General features: G+C 40.1%; 1 protein-coding gene, 1 long non-coding RNA gene and 1 pseudogene across 11 annotated transcripts in view; 2 read left to right on the top strand and 1 right to left on the bottom strand.

The window, feature by feature from the left end:
• SBF2 (SET binding factor 2) overlaps nt 1-24,557 on the bottom strand; it is a 517,136-nt gene that overhangs the window by 158,221 nt on the left and 334,358 nt on the right. The window lies entirely within an intron of this gene.
• LOC138849573 (uncharacterized) lies at nt 7,369-8,571 on the top strand. Its single transcript, XR_011388478.2, has 2 exons — nt 7,369-7,673; nt 8,053-8,571. It is a non-coding gene; the product is annotated as an uncharacterized LOC138849573 (long non-coding RNA).
• LOC100347208 (peptidyl-prolyl cis-trans isomerase G pseudogene) lies at nt 19,626-22,042 on the top strand (annotated as a pseudogene).

Below are 24,557 nucleotides of genomic sequence, written 5' to 3'. Positions count from 1 at the left end.
AATCTCAGGAAAAAAAAAAAAAGACTATTCCTGGGTGTACTCAGTCAAAAAGTGTGCTCACTTTCATGACCAGTATCCTATTATTCTAAACAAATGGCCACAGGATGGCCTGCCTGCTTGACAGCAGTCACTTCCTACTTTGCTTCTGTGGAGGAAACCACCAAGTTGATTTTCAGTCTGTCCCTTGAAATTCAAATTCTACACCAGGAATAAGTAGTTCTAGAGATTTACAGCACACCAATGGTTAAGAGCACTAGGCTCTTTCAGACTCACCTGAGGTAACTCTGAAAGCATGCCAATTCCTCATTCCAGCTACTCTTTTGGCATCTAAAGGTACTGCAAAACTAGTTTGCTCCTGTGTACAGACCATAAAGCAGGTTCGCTCTTATAGGCCTGAACTATGAAATGAACCTCTAGAAAACCCAGATGTTGAATGTTTCACTTTCGGCAGCAATTTCCTGACTGAAGGGATCTGTAAGGCAGTATATACCATAGTGTAAGGGGGAGGAGTGTCCAGACCTCAGGCTGTATAAGGCCTGAAAAATCATTTGGTCTGGCCCTGCCAAGGCAATCACAGGCAGGACTCGAAATCCAATAAATCTATAGCAGGCTAATTTTTAAGCTGATAATTTTTTATGGCCCATGTATAATGTTCTAAATATCCAAATGGCCTTTGGCAGACAAAAGTTCCCCACCTCTGCCAAAGTGGATCTTACCCAAGTGATGGAAGCTCAGGAATTTCCATCCACTATTTCAGCCCAAATGGCTGAATGTATTGCCTGGACTAGAGTCTTAAAAGTGGGAAAGGGCCAAGGAGTCAATATGCTTTTCTTGTGTTACATGCTCATGAAACAATTTCAAGAGAAAGAGGCCTACTGACTGCAAGAAACTCTCCCATTAAACATGGGAAAAAGATCTCAGTTTTCCTCTGGGCAGTTTTGGAAACTTTGAAAGTGGTTTTGGTCCACTGCAAGGGACACCAAAAGAGGAATACCCACATCATCCAAGGAATGCATTGGCAGACAGGACAGCAAAGAAGGCTGCTACTCAGGAGGCTATGGAAATGGCTGTCACACCCCAGCCTATAGGGGCAACTGAACAGCTCTACTGTACCACACTTGAGATACAAAGGACCCAGCAACAAGGTTGTACTAAAGATTTCAATGAGTAGTGGACTTTAAATTTTACAGTTATGCTCCCAATGGCCTCTCAATGAAAAATTACCATAGAAATACATAACCCTACCCATCTGGGCAGAGGGGCCCTAATGTAGGCAGTCTTTTTAGCTTTGCTAAAGGAAATTCCCATTTTGGGGGCTTCCAAGATCTATATAAAGTGGTAACAGACCCTCTTTCATCTCAAAAGTAACTCAGCTTGGGGCCGGTGCTGTGGTTCTCTTAGTTAATCCTCCGCCTGTGGTGCTGGCATCCCATATGGGCACCAGTTCTAGTCCCGGTTGCTCCTCTTCCAGTCCAGCTCTCTGCTGTGGCCCGGGAGGGCAGCAGAGGATGGTCCAAGTGCTTGGGCCCCTGCACCTGCATGGGAGACCAGGAGGAAGCACCTGGCTCCTGGCTTCGGATCGGCGCAGCACCGGCCGTAGCGGCCATTTGGGGAGTGAACCAACAGAAGGAAGACCTTTTTCTCTGTCTCTCTCTCACTCTCTGTAACTCTACCTGTCAAATAAATAAATAAATAAATAAAAGTAACTCAGCAAATAACTCACTTAAATAATCTCTTCTCAGAGACACTGATCTTCAAGTAAGGTAAAAAAGGCCAATTGTAACCTTAAAAGGAGCCTGGCTAAGCTTTGCCAAGGGACCTCAGAATCAAGGCTTTTACAACTGCCTATTGCCAACCTTACAATGAGGATGGTACCCAAGGCTGCCTTATGATTAACCTTTTTGTAATGTCAAATGGAAGACCCTCTCTCACCTTTGACATCCTCCTTGATTCAGAAAGCCAGGATCAGATAAAGTGTATTAATTTAGGTCAGGCACAAAAGGCTCTGACAGAATATGGCAACAAGATTCTCTCAGCAAGAGCAGCTAATCTCTCCAGTAGACCTAGTTTTGTTAAAAACAAAGAAAGAGGATCATCCTCTGACCAATTACAGCGTAAGTAGCAGGGACCTATCAGGTACTAATTAGAACTCTACTGAGTTAAATTATAGGAAACGTCTATATAAATGGGTTTATCTGTTAAGAATTCAACTTCTACCTCTTGAGTCTTCACAGGTACACACAGAGGACAACTTTGCCCACTTTGAGCCAGCTGAGCACCTTGTGTTCCTCCTCAAAAAACAAAACGACAAAAAAAAATCTTTGCTTTTGTTCTCCTTAGGGAAAGATATTAAAATTGCTGCACTTTCCAGCTGATATGTTTTACCTATCTTTTGTGCTGGTTCTCTTGTGAAGTTGCTATCAGCAGGAAAACTCCCTGGTGAGCTCTTCCACCAGAATGGGAGAAAATCTTGCAACATTCCATGATGTTACTTTAAGTAATCTGTCTAATGCCTTGAGTATTTTTAGCTCAGGCTACTGGCCAGATTCTACAGCATCCATGCCAAGTCTGTGGATCTCCTAGCTGAAGTGGTCACGGACGACTAACTAACTCTAGAATATCAACTGGCAGAGTAAGGTGGAATATGTGCAGTGAGTAACTGAATCTGTTACACTACTTTAACAACGTGTGTCCATGGCAGGAGATATCACAAGGATTTATATTCAAGCTAAATGGTTCTATGATTTTGGTAACAGATTACTTTCCACTATCTGGAAGCAGTAGGAAATGCTTTCCTTTTTCTGATAGGAATTCTATCCTTTTTCTTTCTTTTCCTAATTATGCTCACCTTAACTGTCAAATTTGCCTCTTTCAGAATTTGATAGCTTCTTACAGAAATGATGGTCACCCACGGACTCCAGCTGCTGCCTACAACTAGCAGCAATCCTTTGGCCTCTGTGATAGATCAGTTAGCAAGGGGGTTTGTCACTCCTTGGATAGGCAGGGACAATGTCCTGATTCAGAATGAAGCAGATATGAAGACAGACCTTCCTCCTTCAACCCTCTATGAAGATTAAGGGAGGAAAAGATAATCAGCTAGGCAGGAAGTCAGTGAGGGACAAGGGAACTAAGAGGTTTCTAGTAGTGTCTGTGTCACAGCTCTGGACCCCTAACTCCACTCACTTACATGTCAATTCAGCATACCTACTTTCCTGTGATGCACCTGAGGCTGCTCCACCATGAAAAAGACACCATGGGGCCGGCACTGTGGCGTAGCAGGTAAAGCTGCCTCCTGCAGTGCCAGCATCCCATACGGGCACCGGCTGCTCCACTTCCTATCCAGCTCTCTGCTATGGATCTTATGGTTATGCTCCTGTATGCTACGGAAAGCAGTAGAAGATGGCCCAAGTCCTTGGGCCCCTACACTCATGTGGGAGACCTGGAAGAAGCTCCTGTCTCTTGGCTTCGGATTGGCACAGCTCTGGCCCTTGCGGCCATCTGCTGAGTGAACTAGTAGATGGAAGACCTCTCTTTGTCTCTCTGTCTCTCTATAACTGTGCCTTTCAAATAAATAAATAAATCTTAAAAAAAAAAAAGACACAATGATGAACATGTGTAGTCTGAGCTCTACACAGATATGCCATGAAAATCCAGAGATCATCATGTGCACTGAACCCTGCCCAAACTCCACCCTACTTGTTTTTTTTTTTTTTGTTTTGTTTTTGTTTTTTTTTTGACAGGCAGAGTGGACAGTGAGAGAGAGAGAGACAGAGAGAAAGGTCTTCCTTTGCTGTTGGTTCACCCTCCAATGGACGCTGTGGCCGGCACACCGCCCTGATCCGATGGCAGGAGCCAGGTACTTCTCCTGGTCTCCCATGGGGTGCAGGGCCCAAGGACTTGGGCCATCCTCCACTGCACTCCCTGGCCACAGCAGAGAGCTGGCCTGGAAGAGGGGCAACTGGGACAGAATCCGGCGCCCCGACCAGGACTAGAACCCGGTGTGCCGGTGCCGCAAGGCGGAGGATTATCCTAGTGAGCTGCGGCGCCGGCCCTACTTGTGTATTTAATTAGGGCACTACCCCCTACTCAATAAAGGGGACTATTGCCGGCGCTGTGGCGCCGGCACACGGGGTTCTAGTCCCGGTCGGGGTGTCAGATCTGTCCTGGTTGCCTCTCTTCCAGGCCAGCTCTCTGCTATGGCCCGGGAGTGCAGTGGAGGATGGCCCAAGTACTTGGGCCCTGCACCCCATGGGAGACCAGGAGAAGCACCTGGCTCCTGCCTTCGGATCAGTGTGGTGCGCCGGCCGCAGCGCGCAGGCAGCGGCGGCCATTGGAGGGTGAACCAACAGCAAAAGGAAGACCTTCCTCTCTCTCTCTTTCTCTTACTGTCCACTCTGCCTGTAAAATAAATAAATAAATAAAATAAAGGGGACTATTAAACTGGAGTGGGATGATTCTCACTTAGGGCACATTTCTCTCCTCTTGGGGCTGCCCACCTTCACATATGAATGTGTTCTCTTAAAATAAATCCTTCTCCTATTCTTGCACTTTATGTGTCTGCTTAAAATTCGTCTCTCACACAGAGACAAGGAACTTTGAATAAATTCAGTTGAGGACCTTCAACAATGAAGGTAAACCTGTGCCAATATAACACAGAATTTCAGGGCCAGCGCCGTGGTGCACTAGGTTAATCCTCCACCTGTGGTGCCGGCATCCCATATGGGTGCCGGTTCTAGTCCCGTTAGCTCCTCTTCCAGTCCAGCTCTCTGCTGTGGCCCTGGAGGGCAGTGGAGGATGGCCCAAGTGCTTGGGCCCTTGCACCCACATGGGAGAGCAAGAAGAAACACCTGGCTCCTGGCTTTGGATCAGCACAGCTCCGTCTGTCGCGGCCATTTGGGGAGTGAACCAACAGAAGGTGTGGGGAGCAACTCGGACTAGACTAAGTTACTGGAATTAAGACTTATTCTATGCATCTGCTCTCCCACAATATGGCGCTGAGAGAGAGAACAAACAACTTCTACACAGCTGCCTCCAGTTTGACCAATAACCTGCAGGAGCTGATCCTGCTCCTGATTGGAGGAGAGCAGCGTACTCGGCGTGTGGGTAGCAGAGTTGGGATTGGTGGAAGAGGACTATAAAGGAGGAGAGAGACAACATGCACCAGGGAACATCCGGATAACATCTGAGCAGCCCCCGAGAGAGCCGGCTGGCAGTATGCCGCTCCCCTGTGGAAGTGGGGAAAGTGGCAGGGGGAACCGCCCCTCCACGTAGGTGGAGGGGTCGGCAGCCAACCTGGGAAGGACCAGCAGCAAACCCGGGAAGGGCCGAGCAGACAAAAGAACAGCGCAGAGTCCTGTGTCGTTCCTCCGCGAATGGGGGAGCGACAGAAGGAAGACCTTTCTCTCTCTCTCTCTCTCTCACTGTCTGTAATTCTACCTGTCAAATAAATAAATAAAAATCTTAAAAAAAAACCCAGAATTTCATAAAGTCCATAATAGTGATGGTTAGGAACTTCTTAAAAAATGACCATATAGAAAAAGGAGAATCCAACAAAATCACAAAAATAAAAATGAGGCAGATGATTAGTAGATAACTAGTTTAAAAAATCTGATTTGTTGCCAAAGGATTAAAAGAATCCCTCACAAAAATAATAAAGCCTATGAGTATATGTAAAAATGACAGTGCTATAAAAGCCAAACATAAAGTAAGACATATTACAATTTTGTTAGAAAAATTATTTTAAATATTGCCTCCTCCCCAAGGTATGCAGTGTGGCATAGTGGGTTAAGCTCAACTAGGGATGCCTATGTCCCATATCACAGTGCTGGCTACTAGTTTAATTCACAGCTACTCTGTACTTTTGATCTAGCTTCTGGCTAATGTGTCTGGGAGGCAGAGCATAATGCCACTAACATAGGAGACGTCGATGGAGTTCCTGGTTCCTGGCTTCAGCCTGAATTAGCTCTGGCTGTTTTGGACATTTGAGCAATGAACTAGTGGATGGAAAGTTTTTTTCTCTGTCACTCTGATTTTCAAATAAATAAATAAATCTAAAAAAAAAAAAAAGCATCCTTCCTCCCAATCCAGACAGATTCATACTTTAGTTCTAACCAAATTAGCTGATGGTTAAAATTTTAACCTCGATATGTGTTAAAACACTTTTATTATTTCTTCTTTTAAAAACAATGGGTCAAATAAACCTTTTTCATTCTTTGGTATGAAATTTTAATACCTATTTTAAATGGACTTACTGGTATTGAGTAAAATTTACTGCGTCACTTAAGAGTCTAAAAGATGCATGAGTGATGGTCTGTCATAACTATTTAGTGCTTGTTTGCTGTCTGCAGAAACCAGATGGATCCTGAAAGATGAAAGTAGATGACAGCAAATTCAATTAAGCAGTAGCTGTCATTGCAGTTACATAACAAAGATGTGTTATCTTTGTTAGAGCAGATTATCACAGCCTCAGGTACAGCAAACTCAATCAGTGATTTGGTGCATGTCTTCTTTATGTATCAGAAAAAAAAGCTTCAGAAACAGTGTACCTTCATATGAAACAGACAATGATGAAACATTTATAATTTATCCTCAGGGGTATATGTTGACTAGCTGCTGTCCCACTGAAAATTCAGTTAGAAGAAAACAGGGGCCATCTGAACAGCATGTACACCCCTGCATTGATGTACTACATTTATAACATCATGCTGATCAGGCTGGATGACATGAAATGACTGCCATGCTGGAAACGTTGGCAACACACATGAACTCCAGATGGTAGGAGATAAACTTTATGAAAGTTCAAGGACATGCTAGGACAACCCAATGAAATGAAAGGACAATCTGTTTCATCTTCTAGCGCCCAGAATGGAGAAGGCAGTCCAACTTCCGGTAGGCCTCTTTGGGTTCGGAAGCAGTGCATTCCACGTCTGGGTCTCCTGGCTCATATAAGGTGGCACAAAAGGCTGCCAGCTTTGGTGCCCACATCAAGAAAGGGCTCTGAGAACAAGCCCTGCTCAGTGACCCACTTGGAGAACTGCTGTAAACCCTGATCTGCAGGGCTAAAAGTTCCAGTTCCCAAAGAAAGAACTTTTCTACCAGGAGACAAAACAGGGATGCCATTAATATATAAGTAACAGTTGCCACAGTCATTTTAGGCTCTAAGTGTTCAGAGACCAGCAAAAAAGAAGAGTAATCAACTTTTAAAAGATTTATTTGAAAGGTGAGGTGAGAGAGAAAGAGTGGGGGAGAGAAATACATTTTCCATCTGCTGATTCATTCCCCAGAGTTAGGCCAGGCCAAAGTCAGTAGCCAGGAATAGATCCAGGTCTCCACGGGGGTAACAGGAGCCAAAATCCTTGGGCAATCATTCATTATTTCCGAGGTTCATCAGCTGGATCAGCAGCAGAGGAGCCAGGACTTGAATGAGTACTCTGATATGGGATGTAGGCATTCTACGTGGTGGCTTAACCTGCTGTACCATAATGCCTACCCTAAGAATCACCATCTTGACAGGGATAAGAATCTGAATGCCAGGCCCAGGAACAGGAGCATGGAGGAATTTTTGACACTCAGGCCAGTCCTTGGGCATTTCTTGGTTCCTTTTTGCCAAACTGTGAAGGAAAATGAAGAAATCCAAGAACCCTAAAGTGACCAGGGGATTAGGTATTTCTAAGGTAAGCATCTGCATCATGTTGCCAGGGAAGCCACTGAGAATAAGAGACATAGCTGGGGGAGGGGGGGGGCGCTGTGGTGTAGTGGGTAAAGCCACCACCTGAAGTGCCAGCATCCTATATGGGCACAGGTTCTGGTCCCGGCTGCTCCACTTCCAATCCAGCTCTCTGCTATGGCTCGGGGAAAGCAGTAGAAGATGGTCCAAATACTTAGGCCCCTGCATGTGTGTGGGAGACCCTGAATAATCTCCTGGCTTCGGATCAGCACAACTCTGGCCGTTGTGACCAACTGGGGAGTGAACCAGCTTCTCCTGCTCTCTCTGTGTAACTCTGACTTTCAAGTAAATTAATAAATCTTCTTTTTTTTTTTTTTTTTATAAAGAGACAGCTAGGATGAGGAGAATCTGGAGTGACAGAGAGAAGAAAGATGACAAATATGATTTACTACTCTACCAGATGCAGCAGCAAGGGCTGCTGGATCTTTACATTTCCTCAACCAAGAGAGGCACACTGGAATTCTGAAAAAACTGCTCTCCAAGTAAATATGAAGAAGTGGAGCTGGGCAACGCAAGGGACGAGCATGGCAATGCCTTCTCCAGATGCCCCTCCAAGGAAAGACTTTCTGCCCCTATGACTGGAAGTGCTACCAACAACCTCTCCTGGGGAAGATAATACTCCATGGCTGGTCCAGGTATGGGTATAAGGACTCAAGCCATTTTGGCTGAATGTGGGATTATGGCCCAGGAACTTTGTGTGGGTTTGGCAAAGGCTTTCCTTGGGTCTGAGGATTAACATTATCTCTTGACTTCTCCTTCTGCCCAATTCTATTTCCTTTCCCTCCCAACACAAGTATTGATCCTAGGGGCATTACCTAATAAACACCCTTTATACTAAACCCTGACTCAGAAGCTGTTCCCAATAGACAACAACTTCCTGAAAAGGTGGTAGTTAATATAGCTTTGCCTCAGGTTCTGTTTTCTAGGGAGCCTAGGCTAGAAAAGATCTGTAGTTTGAAAAGATCACTGTACTCTGGGCTCAGAATCAGCCCTTAAGGCATTCAGATCTGGCTAAAAAGCCCATGACAGTATTATGGGCATGGAAAGCCAAGACACTCTGGCAAAAAGAAAAAAAATACCTAAATGAAAGATCTCTGCGAGTGAGATCCCAGTTTAAAGAACGGGCCATCAAAGAAGGAGGTACCTTTCTCTGAAGGGAGGAGAGAACTTCCACTTTGACTATGACCTTGTCTAAACAAGATGGGAGTTGGCAAACTCAAAAGGCTTCCATAGCCTTGGCAACTCATGACAAGAGCCTAGGGAGATTACTGAAGCCATAAACAAGAGTGTCAATTTGTTAAGTCAACAACAGAAGTCACTGTGCACTTAGTCCTCATTTAGGATCTCTGTTCTTAATGGGTTGTACAATGTGAATTAATGGTATAACTAGTACTGAAACAGTATTTTACACTTTGTGTTTCTGTGTGGGTGCAAACTGTTGAAATCTTTACTTAATATATACTAAATTGATCTCCTGTATATAAAGAGAATTGAAAATGAATCTTGATGTGAATGGGATGGGAGAGGGAGCAGGAGATGGGAGGTTGTGAGTGGGAGGGAAGTTATGGGGGGGGGGGGAAGCCATTGTAATCCATAAGCTGTACTTTGGAAATTTATATTTATTAAATAAAAGTGAAAAAAAAGCAAAAGAAAAAAAAAAGAAAAGATCGCTGTGGTGTAGCAGGTAAAGCCACCACCTGTAGTGTCGGCATCCCATATGGGTGCTGGTTCAAGATCCAGCTGCTTCGCTTCTGATCCAGCTCTCTGCTGTGGCCTGGGAAAGCAGTAGAAGATGATCCAAGTGCTTAGGCCCCTGCACCTACATGGGAAGACCTCGAGGAAGCTCCTGGCTTCAGTTTGGCACAGCTCCAGCCGTTGAGGCCAATTGGGGAGTGAACCAGCGGTTGGAAGACCTGTCTCTCTGTCTCTCCTTCTCTCCCAGAGTAACTCTGACTTTCAAATAAATAAATAAATAAATCTTTTTTTTTTTTTTTAAAGAAAAGGTCACTATGGATATAAGATGACAAATGGAAGTGGTGGGTGGGAGGCAAGGCTGGATGTAGGAAGGATGTTTAGGTGGATATTTAGGCAGTCTAGGTAGGATGAGGGTAGCTTTGAGTACAGGTATAGGTTAAAAAAACTATATTAAGTTATAAGATTATTATGAGGTAATATAACAGTTTTGGGGATGAGGGAGAAAAAGGTGCTCAATGATGACATTTGGTCATCATAACAGATCAATGACAGTACCGTTTCTCAAGACTGGGAATGATGGGAGGGGCTTGGATTTGGGAGTTGAGGATTAGGGAAAATAGAGATCATGGGTTCAATTTGAAACTATTCAAGCTGAAGTACTGTTCAGATATAAAAACAAGATATTGGCTAGTTTGATATATGGTTGTAGAGATCAGATGAGATGTTTATGGTGGAAAAATAAACTTGTGAGGCATTAACACATAGGTGTGTGAGAGATGATCCTTGAAAATGGGGTAGAATGAAATGAAAAAAGTATGAAACAGTGTCAGGTCCAGCATGAAAGAAGCCTGGAAACTGCATTCACTCCTAACAAGTAAAAAGCTAAACAAACTTGAGAAATCAAAACTCTTCTTAGATTTGTAATAGAAGTAAGATCACAGGGCAAACCACAACATACCTCCCATCCCAAACTGGAGAGACTGGCAAATATGCAAATCACAACTTACTGGAGCTGAAACCTACAAGCAGCAATCTCCATAGGAACCAATCGGAGGTTAGGCAAAGCTGAAAAAACACTAAAGAATTACTGGTGGTTCAGGGTGGGCAAGTCCGAGAGTGAAAACCCTCAAAGGAGACAATCGCCTTCTTGAGCTTTACATCTTGGGCTTGAACAGGTTCTCACTGGAGGGACACTGGAGGGGAATCAGCCTGCACTTTTTGCATGGAGATGTGATGGAATCACTGTGGGATATGCCAGAGTGTTCTGTTCTTAGCAAGTTCTGCTCTCAGGAGAAACTGTTTAACCAGAGAGTAACCTGCTAGAATTTTTATGAGAGCCCAACTAGCCTGGGAAGAAGGGAAAGTTCCAATTCCAGCCAGTTTTAGAAATCCTATCCTGCCTAAGGGGAGGGGAGCAGTAAGGAGAGGGAAGCATGTGTGAAATTCACAGTCTAGAAGTGACAGGTCCACTAAAAGACAGAAACCAAATCACAGGATTGTAGGACACTTCTCTCCCTATAGCTTCTCCCCATATTAATAAAGTCCTATTTAAAGTAGTTTCTTTTACCCAGTCCAAATTGTCTGGCTATCAAGAAAAAACTATAAGGCATACTAAAAAACTCAGATATGGTTAGGGATATTGTAATGTTAAACTAGGAACTTAAAGCAATCATCAACATGCTACATGCTGTAATGGATAAAGTAGGCAAAATTGAAAGAACAAGCAAATAAGAAAGAACCACACACATACACAAAAGCTAGAGATTAAAAACTCAGTGACAGAAATGAATACCTTTGATGGTATTCATCAAACGGTGGACAGGACATGTTGAGGAAAGAATCTGACAGCCTAGAAATGGACCCATATACCTATAGTAAACTGCTCTTTGACAAAGGAGCAAAGGCAACGTAATGGCTAATGGAGAAAAGTCTTTTCTAAAAATGGTGCTGAACAGCTGGAAATCCACACAGACCAAACATCATTCCCAAAAATTAACTTGATATGGATCATATACCTAAATGTAAAATTCAAAACTATGAAACTGCTATTAGATAATCTAGGAAAAACTCTAAATGGACCTTGGGTTTGGTGATGACATTTTAGAAGCAAACAAAAAAAGCATGATTTATGAGAGAAATAACTGATAAGCTTAGCCTCAGAAAAATTAAAACTTCCTGCTCGGTGAAAGACACCATCCAAGAGAATGAAAAGGCAAAATATAGGAGAAAATACTTTCAAAAGACAGCTGAGAATGAGTTGTTTTCCAAAATATACAAAGTTGTCTTAAAACTCATCAGTAAGAAACAAACTATCTAATTTAAAAGTGGACCAAAGACCTTAGTAGACACCTTATCAATGCAGATATTTACAGAACAAATAAACATATGGAAAGGTACTCCACACCATATGTCATCAGAAACATACAAATTAAAATACTGAGATACCACTAAATACCTATTATAATGGTCAAAATATACAATACTGACAATATGAAATGGTTTTTTTTCTTTTTCTTTTTTATAACTTTTATTTAATGAATATAAATTTCCAAAGTACAGCTTATGGATTACAATGGCTTCCCCCCCATAATGTCCCTCCCACCCGCAACCCTCCCCTTTCCCACTCCCTCTCCCCTTCCATTCACATCAAGATTCATTTTCGATTCTCTTTATATACAGAAGATCAGTTTAGCATACATTAAGTAAAGATTTCAAAGTTTGTTCCCACACAGAAACATAAAGTGAAAAATAATAGATGATTTTTCAAATGATGATGAAATCAGATCAGACCTAGACAATATGAAATGTTAACAAGGTGTGGAGGGGAAACAGAAATACTCATTTGTTGCTGGTGGGAATGCAGAATGGCATAGATACTTTGGAAAATAGGTGGTTTCTCACAAAACTGACCATGTGCTTAATCATACCATCTAGCAAGCTTTCTCCTTGGTATTTACCCAAAGGAGTTGAAAACTTACGTCTGCACAGAAACCTCCAAGTAGATATTTACAGCAGCTTTGTTCATAACTGCCAAATCTTGGAAGCAAACAAATTATCCTGTAGTACATGAATAGATAGGTAAATTGTGGTATCAGGCAAAGAATATTTACAGTACTTTAAAGAAAAAAAGCTACCATACCATGAAAAAACATGAACATGTGACAAAACTAAATATATATTACAAAGTGAAAGAAACAAATCTAGAAGGCGTACATACTGTCTAATTCCAACTCTATGACATTCTGGGAAAGGCAGAACTACGGGATTATAAAGAGATCGGCAGTTGTCAAGAGTTTACTGAGGAGGAAGGGATGAGTAAGTAGAGCACAGGACTTTTAGGGCAATGAAACTACTTTGTATGATACTATACTGGTAGACACCGATAATTATACATTTGTCAAACCTACAGAATGTACAATCCAAAAAGTGACCCCTAATGTAGACTATGGACTTTGGGTGACAGTGGTATGATAATACAGGTCCAAATGTACCACTATGGTACAGGATGCTGACAGTAAAGGAGGCTATATGTGTGTGTGGGGGGGGGCAGGTGGCAGATACATAGGAAACCTTTGTACCCTCTGCTTAATTTTGTTGTGAACAAAAAATATTTTTTGCTATGCTATAAAATAGTAAGTCTGCTTAAAAGAAATTACAGTTGGTAAACTGCTTCCTCTATCTTAAGAAAATAAAGAAAAAAGAAAAACTGGTAGACTTAACCATGAAGAGATAGTATTAATAATCTGTGTAGTTCATATGGTTATAAGGTAACTACTATAACACATTTTCATTTTTTGCTTTCTTTTCTTCCAGAAAGACCATACTTTAAACTTGTGTGAAGGAAAAAGAAACTGAATTATAAACCTGTCATATTTATAAGGATTAGCAGGATGACTAAACATACAAATAAATAAATAAAAGGGATAAGTAAAACATATCCTTTTGAAATTCCTCCATGTATATAAATATCATAATGAAAAGCAATTCTTTTCAGCATTTTGAATCTTAAAAATTATAATGTTTTTATGGTATTAACAAAAGATGAAATAGTCAAATACGTAGGTAGCCAAATATCACAAATAACTAGTGTCAAATGTTTCTCATGATTTACATTGCTAAAAGATGCTAACAAAAGATCAGAGAAGGCTTGTCTATTGCTTAGCTTCATGAGTAATATTCTGGAATGCTACTGTAAATGGTCAAAATGGACACTGGAAAGAAAATTGCAAATTCTAAGAATGTAATTGCTCAGTGGCTGGTGCCGTGGCTCAATAGGCTAGTCCTCCGCCTGCGCCGGCACCCCGGGTTCTAGTCCTGGTCGGGGCGCTGGATTCTGTCCCGGTTGCTCCTCTTCCAGGCCAGCTCTCTGCTGTGGCCCGGGAGTGCACTGGAGGATGGCCCAAGTGCTTGGGCCCTGCACCCACATGGGAGACCAGGAGAAGCACCAGGCTCCTGGCTTCGGATCAGCGCGGTGCACCGGCCGCAGAGTGCCAGCCGCAGTGGCCATTGCGGGGTGAACCAACGGGGAAAAAAAAAAAAGGAAGACCTTTCTCTCTGTCTCTCTCTCTCACTGTCCACTCGCCTGTCAAAAATATATATATATATAATTGCTCAGCATTATTTGTAAAAATGTTTTTGAAAGTCAAAATCATTTCCTATACGATGAATGAAATATATGAAAGTGTGAATTAACTACATCTGACCATCTTCAAAGATAACCAGACGACAGACAAGAACTTAGCAACTCTACAGATAAATACATATTTTTCTTGAAGTAGTGACACAGTAGATACTCAATGAAATGCAGAATGTTGAAGAAGATCAGGAGAGCAACATGAAAGCAGGTCTAGCCAGCGCTGCGGCTCACTAGGCTAATCCTCTGCCTGTGGTGCTGGCACCCAGGGTTCTAGTCCCCCTTGGGGTGCCAGATTCTGTCTCAGTTGCTTCTCTTCCAGTCTAGTTCTCTGCTGTGGCCCGGGAGTGCAGTGGAGGATGGCCCAAGTCCTTGGGCCCTGCACCCCATGGGAGACCAGGAGAAGCACTTGGCTCCTGGCTTTGGATCTGCATAGGTCCGGCCGTAGCGGCCATTTGGGGGGTGAACCAACGGAAAGAAGACCTTTCTCTCTCTCTCTCACTGTCTAACTCTGCCTGTCAAAAATAAATAAATAAATAAATAAATAAATAAAGCAAGCAGGTCTAGAAATCCTGGGAAAGTAATGTTTAAATTCCAAACTTAATTCTTAATGACAACATAAAACTACACACTGGCCAGAAGATCAACTCCCTCTAGACTGGCTTCAGCTTTCTGCATATCCTTATGCTTACTTTTACTGGCAACAGTCACTGCCAAAGAAAAAAACCTGTACTTGCCAACCAAATGCATTATTTTAGATGTTTAATTTAACCACTGTACCATTTGTCAAGAGTAAACATGAACTCTTTTTTTTTACTTCCCTTTTAAAAAATGCAAACTTGTATTTCACTATAAGAGATCTAGGAAACACAGGTAAGTGAAAAGAAAGCAAAACATCTTATGATAAACATCTCCACTTTTGAATAACCAATGCATAACATTTTGGTACCTATTATTCAGGTTTTTCCTAATCATAGATTATATATTTAGTCATATAATTTAATTTTATTTTCTATAAAGTCATTTCATTTTTAAACTGACTTAATTCCTTGGACTCTGTGGTCCACTTTTTCCTGGATCTACTGTTAAGATCTATGATCTGTTCTTAATGTGTTGTCCAATGTGAAGTAATGCTATAACTAGTACTGAAACAGTATTTTACACTTTGTGTTTCTGTGTGGGTGCAAACTGATGAAATCTTTACTTAATATATACTAAATCAATCTTCTGTATATAAAGATAATTGAAAATGAATCTTGATGAGAATGGAATGGGAGAGGGAGCGGGAGATGGGAGGGGTGTGAGTGGGAGGGAAATTATGGGGGGGGAAACCATTGTAATCCATAAACTGTACTTTGGAAATTTATATTTACTAAATTAAAAAAATTTAAAAAAAATGACTAGCTTCTTATATAGTCATGTAGTCTGAAGGAATAGAAAATAACATTCAGTAAGTAGCCAAGTATATTAGAGATTGTAGCAACCACATAAAACTCATCAGGCACAACACTGTACACATTAGTGACATATGCCTTGGATAGAAATCTCAGGTAGAAACTAGATCTAACTTTTTATTTGGAACATTGTCAAAGAAACGGCATCAGAACATAATAAATATTTTAAGAATCATGTATGCTTCTACAACCTCCCCTCCCCCCGACACAATGTCATGGTATTTTTGAATGGATCTGAGAGTTAACTTTGAAATTGAAATATCCTAAAACTCACTTAATTCCTATCACTTTCTCAGAGCAAAACAATTAGCTGGAATTAGTCTAAAAACACTTATATTTTTCTAAAACACAGACTTTTGGTTTTCTGGCTATAACTTTCCTAAGTAACACAAAAACATACAAAATAGGAAGAATGTAGCTAGCTGTGACTGTTCCTGAAAAGGTGATAAGGGGCTGGGCAGGTATTTGCATGAGAAAAGGAGTAATAAGGTTACTGAAAAACAAAACAAAAAAACAAAAACCAAAAAAAAAAAAGGGGGAGCATTCTTGTAGGAGAAGAGAGATCAGAAATGCATATACATGGATGAGTGTCCTTCAGAAAGTTCATTGGGAAATACTTATAATATTATACTAATATTATGAAGTACGCATAGATTTCAAAATTATTTTGAATCAACATAAACTTTTCAGTTTTTTTCACATTTTTTTTTTTTTTGAAAGAGAGAAAGAGAAACAGAAACAGATGGACAAATATCTCCCATCGGCTGGTTTACTCCCCAAATGCCCACAGTATCCAGGACTGGCCAGGCCAAAGCCAGAAGCTGGGAACTTTACCTTGGTCTCCTATATGGGTAGCAGGGACTTGACAGAGTGTGCATCAGCAGGAAGTTGGAATCCCAAGAGGTGCTGACTCAAACTCAGACACTGATGTGGAATGCAAGGGTCCCAAAGTGAGTCTTAACTACTGCAGCAAGTGCTTACTTCTTGTATCAGCTCTTTTACACACATATTCTGCCTTAGAAATGAGGTCCACTGATTCCCATTTTGAGAAAGGCATTGTTTAGCTCAATAAAATTTTCCAAAACTAAGTTAGCTTACCTATATGAGTTCAAACAATTTTTTTTCTTTCAAAGAAAAACTCTGAAGAACTCTTTTATGGGTATAAACCCAACACTATTGTTTAAAGACTACCTATATTATATTAGAAAAAAACTTAAGAATGGACAGCATTAAGATCTATATCCCTATAAGTAAGCTACTGTCTACATCTGTGATCGTGAACAAACCACCTCTGTGGACTTTAGTTTCTTTATCTATAAAAGAGTTTGGACTCGATCTCTAATTTTTACTTACTTGTCTAAACCTTTTTGAAATTCCATTTATGATTTCAACTGGCTCAATTAAAAGTGGCCAAGAAAAAGAATGATCCTTTTTGTGGCTATCTAGACAGATACTGTTTGCAAACATCTTGGCGATGAGGGTGGATTCCAGAAGCTAGAAGCATAAAGTTTACAGAACACAGTGTTAGGCTCACTATGTGCTTGTGACAGACCGCATTGGGAAAGAGTGTCCTTAAAATTACTTCATTTCCAAAGAGATGTGTCTCAAGAGGCCATGGCAATGGTCAAAACCTTGGCTGAACAACTTTCTGATGTGTTGTTAGAAAAGTCATTCCTCAAACTGAAAAATCTTCTTTGAAACACACCCTAATTAAAAATGGCAACAACGATGATAATGATGATGATGATGATGATAACAAGGCCAGAGCTGAGTTCCACAACAGATAGCCTTAGCAATTCAAATCCAGTGAAAGAATTTTTTTGTGTGGTGAGATAGGCTTTATGGGAAGATGTCACTCTCTGAAAACATGACTAGAATATTTCAGTTCAAATGTAATTCCTAGTGCAGGAATATAATGATCACTATCAATGTGCAAATTTGAACCTGTGAAACAATGTTTAAGTAACCATAAAAAATGTAAAGGTATACAAAAGGGGCATATTTTCTAGATCTAAAACAGGTTATAGATCTTCACCATTTTCTAGCAGGTTCTTCCTGGCACATGGAGATCATGCTGTGATCTGTGGCTATCTAGGCAGATAGGAGGGATTTAGCAATGATCTTTTGTAAAATAACCCACCTTAGTGGCAAAGTTGATACCTAACGGATTTCTTTTGCCCTTTTAAAAGTGCATTTCCAGGGGCCGGTGCTGTGGCATAGTGGGTAAAGCCGCCGCCTGCAGTACCGGCATCCCCTATGGGTGCCAGTTCAAATCCTGGCTGTTCCACTTCCAATCTGGCTTTCTGTTATGGCCTGGGGAAGCAGTAGAAGATGGCCCATGTCCTTGGGCCCCTGCACAAGTGTGGGAGACTCAGAAGAAGCTCCAGTCTCCTGGTTTCAGATCGGCCCAGCTCCAGCACATTGCAGCCATTTGGGGAGTGAACCAGTGGATCGAAGACCTCTCTCTCTCTCTCTCTCTCTCTCTCTCTCTCTCTGCCTCTGCCTTTCTGTAACTGCCTTTGAAATAAATAATAAATTTTTTTTAAAAAGTACATCTCTAATACCTGTGCCTAACTGGCTGCCTAAATTTCAGTCAAATTATTGTAATTAGATCTAAGTAAAGTGGACTTAACAAAGTCTGAAGTTTGAGACAGAATCACAGACCAGAGGTTTAATAGCTTGGGTTGAATTTCATGCTAGTTCCGTTAATTAAAAAGCAAGTTTGCTAAATCTGTAAATGAGGTATTTGATGTTCTCCATCATCCTCACCCCTCACTTCCCAGTCTTTTATCAGAGTCAAAGAAAAATGAATGGAGGTAAAGTAAAGCAAACCACTTGGGCCAAAATTTGATGAAGAATTTCTAGAGCAATTAGGTTTGACTAAAATACAATGTTAACCAAATGTGTAATTTAACATTTTCTAGTAGCTGCATTAGAAAGTAGAAAGAAACAGGCAAAATGAAATATTTAAAACATACTTTAGCTAATCCAATACAAATAAAACCTGGTTAACCTGAGATACAAATAAAAATCATTAACGACATATTTTTAGCTCCTTGTTCAGACTACATCTTCAAAAGCCAGTGTGTGTTTCACACTAGCAGCACATCTCTATTTGAATTGGCCACATTTCAAGTATTCAGTATCCAGTACTCCGTTTCAAATGTCATGTGAAGTAATGCAGTATTTGACTGTAATACCTTTAATAATTTCTTTGTCGTGTAGTCCCAAATTTATAAGTGTGATCTTCCTTCTTTTTCTCCTATGACTGCTCCTCCTCTATTTCTCTGGTTGCTATTTTTGGAGAACTGTTAGAAAATTTATGCCAGGGGACACTAAACTTCTCATATGGCAAGTAAAAAATGCCAGTCTCTCCAGAATGAAAAAAAAAAAACCAGGAGGTTTGGAACCACGTGATCAAGTGTTTTTCATAAAACTAGACATAGATAAAAGAGAGGAAAGATTAGCCTGAACTTCAAAGACTTCAAAGCCAGGCAGATTCAAAGATGAGGAGGTGGATCTTCTCCCTATGACCTTGTTATTAAACTGAGTTGTCTCTCTTGCAAGCTATCTATAATCAGGCTTAAATTGCATTTACAAAAATACTTCACCTTCCTTGTTTTTTCCCCCTTTTCACACTGAGTCTTGATGACTTTGTGCTGAATAAGTAGAAAAACGTTTGGGTAAAAGTGTGTTTCATTTTCACATAACTGTTAGAAATCTGTAAACTTTGTTCCTGGTGACCACTCAAAACTAAAGTGCAGACTTGAGAAATAAGAAAATGATGTCTGAAAAAAATCCTAACCATTGTGACTGGAGAGACAAAAGATCTTAATTAGGAGGAAATAAAAGAATGGCAAATTTAATAATGCTATATACACATAAAGATTTTCTCTAGAATATACATTTTTTGAAGTACAAAAGGAATATCTGCCAGTATAGAGCACATACTGGACCATAAAATATGTCTCAATAAATTTAAAAAAGAAGATTAAAATTTTGGAAAGCATGTTTTCTAATAACAGAATTAAATTATAAAGCACTAGACGCCAGGACTGGGCTGTGGGGGAGGGAGGTGGTTAGTAGGCTTTAACGCCTTTTCTGGCGGCGGTAGATTTGAAGTGCTTTTAAGGACCGGGCCCAGGAGAGGAAACTGTCGGTGCAGGAGCAAAATGGTTGGATCAATTGTCCTGTGGTGTTGGTTTTTCCTTTTCTGTCTTTTTAAATTTAAAGATTGAACCCTAGGACCATGGGAATAAAGGTTCAGTGTCCTCGGTGTTTTTTTGATATTGCCATTAACAATCAACCTGCTGGAAGAGTTGTCTTTGAATTATTTTCTGCGAGAACTTGCGAGAACTTTCGATGTCTTTGTACAGGTGAAAAGGGGACAGGGAAGTCAACTCAGAAGCCATTACATTATACGAGTTGTCTCTTTCATAGAGATGTCAAGGATTTTATGGTTCAAAGTGGTGACTTCAGTGAGGGAAATGGACGAGAAGGAGAATCTATTTATGGCGGATTTTTTGAAGATGAGAGTTTTGCTGTTAAACACAACGAAGAGTTTCTTTTGTCAGTGGCCAACAGAGGGAAAGATACAAATGGTTCACAATTCTTCATAACAATGAAGCCAACATGATGCCCATGTTGTTTTTGGGCAAGTAATCTCTGGTCAAGAAGTTGTGACAGAAATAGAAAACCAGAAAACAGATGCAGCTAGCAAACCATTTGCTGAGGTACGGATACTCAGTTGTGGAGAGCTAATTCCCAAATCTAAAGTTAAGAAAGAAGAAAAGAAAAGGCATAAGTCGTCATCATCTTCCTCCTCTTCATCCAGTGACTCAGATAGCTCAAGTGATTCTCAGTCCTCTTCTGAGTCTTCTGATTCTGAAAGTGCTTCTGAAGAGAAATAAAAAAAAAGGAAAAAAGAAACATCGGAAAAATTCCCGAAAACATAAGAAAGAAAAGAAGAAGCAAAAGAAAAGCAAGAAAAGTGCATCTAGTCAAAGTGAAGCTGAGAATCTTGAAGTGCAGCCCCAGTCTACTGTCCATCCAGAAGAGATCCCTCTTATACCAGAAAATAGATTCCTAATGAGAAAAAGTCCTCCTAAAGCTGATGACAAGGAAAGGAAAAGCAGAGAGAGCGCGAGCGAGCAAGTGAGCGAGCAAGCAACCTGCCTAACTCCCAGCTTGCGTCATACCAGAGATGACTTTTAGTTACTAGATCTGGCAGAAAAGTTAAAGGAAGAGGACTAAGGCATTATCGAACTCCTTCCAGATCCAGATCAAGGGATTGTTTCAGATATAGTGAGACTCCTCCACATTGGAGGCAAGAGATGCAGAGAGCTCAAAGAATGAGGGTATCAAGTGGTGAAAAATGGATCAGAGGGGATAAAAGTGAATTGAATGAAATAAAAGAAAAAGAAGCCCAATTAAAGTAAAAGAGAGAAAAATAATTGTGTCTGAGAGTCCAAACAGAAAAAAATGAAAAGGAAAAGTTAAAGAGCATAAATCTAACAGCAAAGAGAGAGAGAGAGATCAGAAAAAACTTTGAAAAAGATGAAAAATATAATAAAAACAAAGTGAGGAAAAGAGCCAAATCTAAAAACAGAAGTAAGAGCAAAGAGAAATCAAAGAGTAAGGAAAGAGATTCAAAACACAACAGACACGAAGAAAAGAGGATGAGGTCAAAGAGAAAAGAAAGAGATCATGAGAATGTTAAAGAAAAAGAAAAGCCATTGGATTCTAAAGGAAAACATCAGGAAAGGAGCAGAAGTAAAGAGAAGTCTAAACAATTAGAATCAAAAAGTAAAGAGCATGATCATCATAAAAGTAAGGAAAAGGATAGACGTGCACAACCTAAGAGTAGAGAACGAGATATAACTGTAAACACAGTTACAATAGTAGAACAAGGAAACGGAGCAGAAGTAGGGACAGGAGCAGAAGAGTGAGATCTAGAAGCCATGACAGAGATGGCAGCAGAAGCAAGGAGTACCATAGTTACAGAGAACTGGAGTACAGGAGAAGAGGAAGATCCCGCAGCAGAGAGAGACGAGCAACACCAGGAAGATCTAGAAGTAAAGACAGGAGGAGGAGGAGGAGAGATTCCCGGAGTTCAGAGAGAGAAGAAAGTCAAAACCGAAACAGAGAAAAATACAGAAACCAAGAAAGTAAGAGTTCACATAGAAATGCAAATTCTGAGAGTAAGAAAAGAATGTACTCTAAAAGTCGTGATCATAATAGTTCGAATAACAGGGGGAAAAAACCTGATAGAGATCAAAGTCCATTCCTAAAAATGAAACAAAGCAGTCAGGACAATGAATTAAAGTCTTCCCTGCTGAAAAATAAGGAAGAAGAGAAGACCAGATCCTCAGTTGAAAAAGAATACCAAAAATCAAAGGGTCAAGAAAATGATCACGTACATGATAAAAACAAAAAATTTGATCATGAATCAAGCCCTGGAACAGATAAAGACAAAAGTGGATGAGTGAGTCCTGTACACTTACTCCATTTTTGTCTCAAATATTAAGTTTTAAGACTTGCTGATGAATCTCCTTTTTGTTGTTTTCATTGTTTTTGGGTTGTTTTATGTTTGTCTTTTTTTTAAAGGTGGACTTCATTGAGTTGATCTTTTGATAATCTGCAGCTGGATAATTTGTACTGCTAAAGTTTTAATAAACTTGAAATGAGAAAAACAAAAAATTATAAAGCACTAACAAAACTCTCTGGAAGATCTACAAAGACATGGAGACCACATAACATAATTATGAGTAACACAAGTTCAAAAACAACCCATAAGGGAAATGAGAAAGTATTCCGAAATGAATGAAAATGAAAATACATAGAAATGTGTTGGCTTCTGCTAAGGCAGTACTCTCAGAAATTTATAGCATTACATGCTATGCCAGAAAAGAAGAAAGGTCTCAAATTAATCACCTCAGCTTCCATCTTGAGTAAATAAGCCAACAATCAATTAAATATGAAGGATGTAGAAGGATACAATAAAGTTCACAGTATAACTCAATAACTTGAAAACATAAAAATAGAGAAAATCAGTGAAACCAAGAACTCATTTGAGAAGTTCAGTAAAATTGATAAATTTCTAAATAGACTGAAGAGGAAAAGATACACACTGTTGCTAGAAGAAATGAGAGAGAAGCTATTACTCTAGATTCTACAGATATAAAGGGATAAGAGAATATGAATATACTGAACTACAAATAAAATGGCCAAAGATCTTCTAAAGAAACAGAAAACCTTGGTGGCACTACATATATGAAATAATTTATCTTGTAGTTACAGATCTTATCACAAGGAAAAATGCAGGCCTGAATGGCTTCATTGTGAATTCTACCAAATATTTAAGAAATAAATACTATTAAGAATAGCATATACTAAGATATACATTAAGAAATAATACTGTTACTGGTACAATAGGTCATGTGGATGAATTAAAAAATCAGTCTTCTCAGTGTTAATAGTTGATGGATTAAGGGTGAATCTTGATTTAATTATGGTATCTGAGAGGTGAGTCTGGGGGGAGGTGTTTAGGTTTGCGGGGGCATGCTCTTGGAGGGTGGTTCTCTTGAGAATGTTGATTATTATTTGAGTTCAAGTTCTGCCTCACTGTTCTTTCTCTGCTTCCTGGCTTACCATGTGATCATTCCTCCACATTCACCATGAACAGCATTTACAGAATGCTGAACTGTAACCTCTAAACCGTAAACTCAAATGAATCTTCTCTTTCCTAAGAAGCACCTCCTGGGTGTTTTAGTTAAAGTAATGAAAAGTGAACTAATACGAAAACCAATTCTAGATGAACTCTATTGGGAAATAAGGGGATACAGTTGCCAACTCCTTTTATGAGGTTAAAATATCCTGTTACTGAAACAAGACAAAGACATTAAAAGAAAATTATGGACTAACATCCCTCATAGGACTGATACAAATAATTTTAGTAAATCAAATCCAGTACAGTATTTATAAAGTTAATATATCAAGATCAAGTAGAATGGAAAGTTGGTTCCACATCAAAATGTTAATCAATGTAATTCACCACATTAAAAAAAAAAACACAACAAAAAGGGCATGAGCATTTGGTATGACAGTTAAGATGCCATTTAGGATGTTCACATTCCACATAGAGTGCCTGGATTCAAGTTCTGGTTCTGTTTCTGACCCAGCTTCCTGCTAATATGTACTCTCGGAGGTAGCAGGTGATGGTTCAAGTACTTGTATCCCTGTCACCAAACTGGGAGACCTAGATGGAGTTCCTAACTCCTGACTTCAGACTGGCCAAGGCCCAGCTGTTGCAACTATGTGGGGAATGAATAAGTAGATGATCTGTTTTGTAGATAAAATTAAACTTAAAAAGGCTAAAATTCACAATAGTCAAGGGATCATAAACTGAAATAAAATGAAATTAGTTTATTCTTTAATTCATTTACCCCTGCATCAATTCAATCAATAAATATTTATTGATGCTTTTCATGGGTCAGGCACTATTCTAGGTGGTGGGATTCAGAAGTGAACTAAACAAAATTCTTTATATGTACTTTTTATCATATCTTCTCTCCCAATTTGGCAAATGACCAACATTTAAAAGAGAAACTGAAATACCGTTAGCAGGGATATAGGGAAGGATATATTTTTCAAGAATTTCTGGGGGAGATAAGAAATGTAACAGCCTTTTTAAACAGCATCTGCCAATATCTACTAAAACTAAATATATATATATCCTGTGATCAAGAAATTCCATTCCCAGGAATCAAACCCAAAGAAATAAAAAACTAGCAGTAAATACTTACATATAAGGATGTTTATTGAAGCTTTATTCAAGATGAAAAAAGAAACTGGACAGAACCTGAATTCTCATCAAAAGGGAAATATATGAAAAAAACAGAATAGTCACACCAGGAAATATTATATAGGCTTAGTGGTTAGATGCCAGTTATGATGCCTACATCCCACATCAGAGTACATGGGTTCAACTCCCAGCTCCAGGTCCTGATTCCAATTTCCTGCTAATTCAGACCCCAGGAGACAATGATGA

This window comes from Oryctolagus cuniculus, chromosome 1 (assembly GCF_051225735.1).
Source record: "Oryctolagus cuniculus isolate XC-2025 breed Fujian yellow rabbit chromosome 1, ASM5122573v1, whole genome shotgun sequence".
Classification (NCBI taxonomy): Eukaryota; Metazoa; Chordata; class Mammalia; order Lagomorpha; family Leporidae; genus Oryctolagus; species Oryctolagus cuniculus.
Note: the sequence above shows the minus strand (reverse complement) of the source record. Positions and strands in the feature narration are given on the sequence as shown.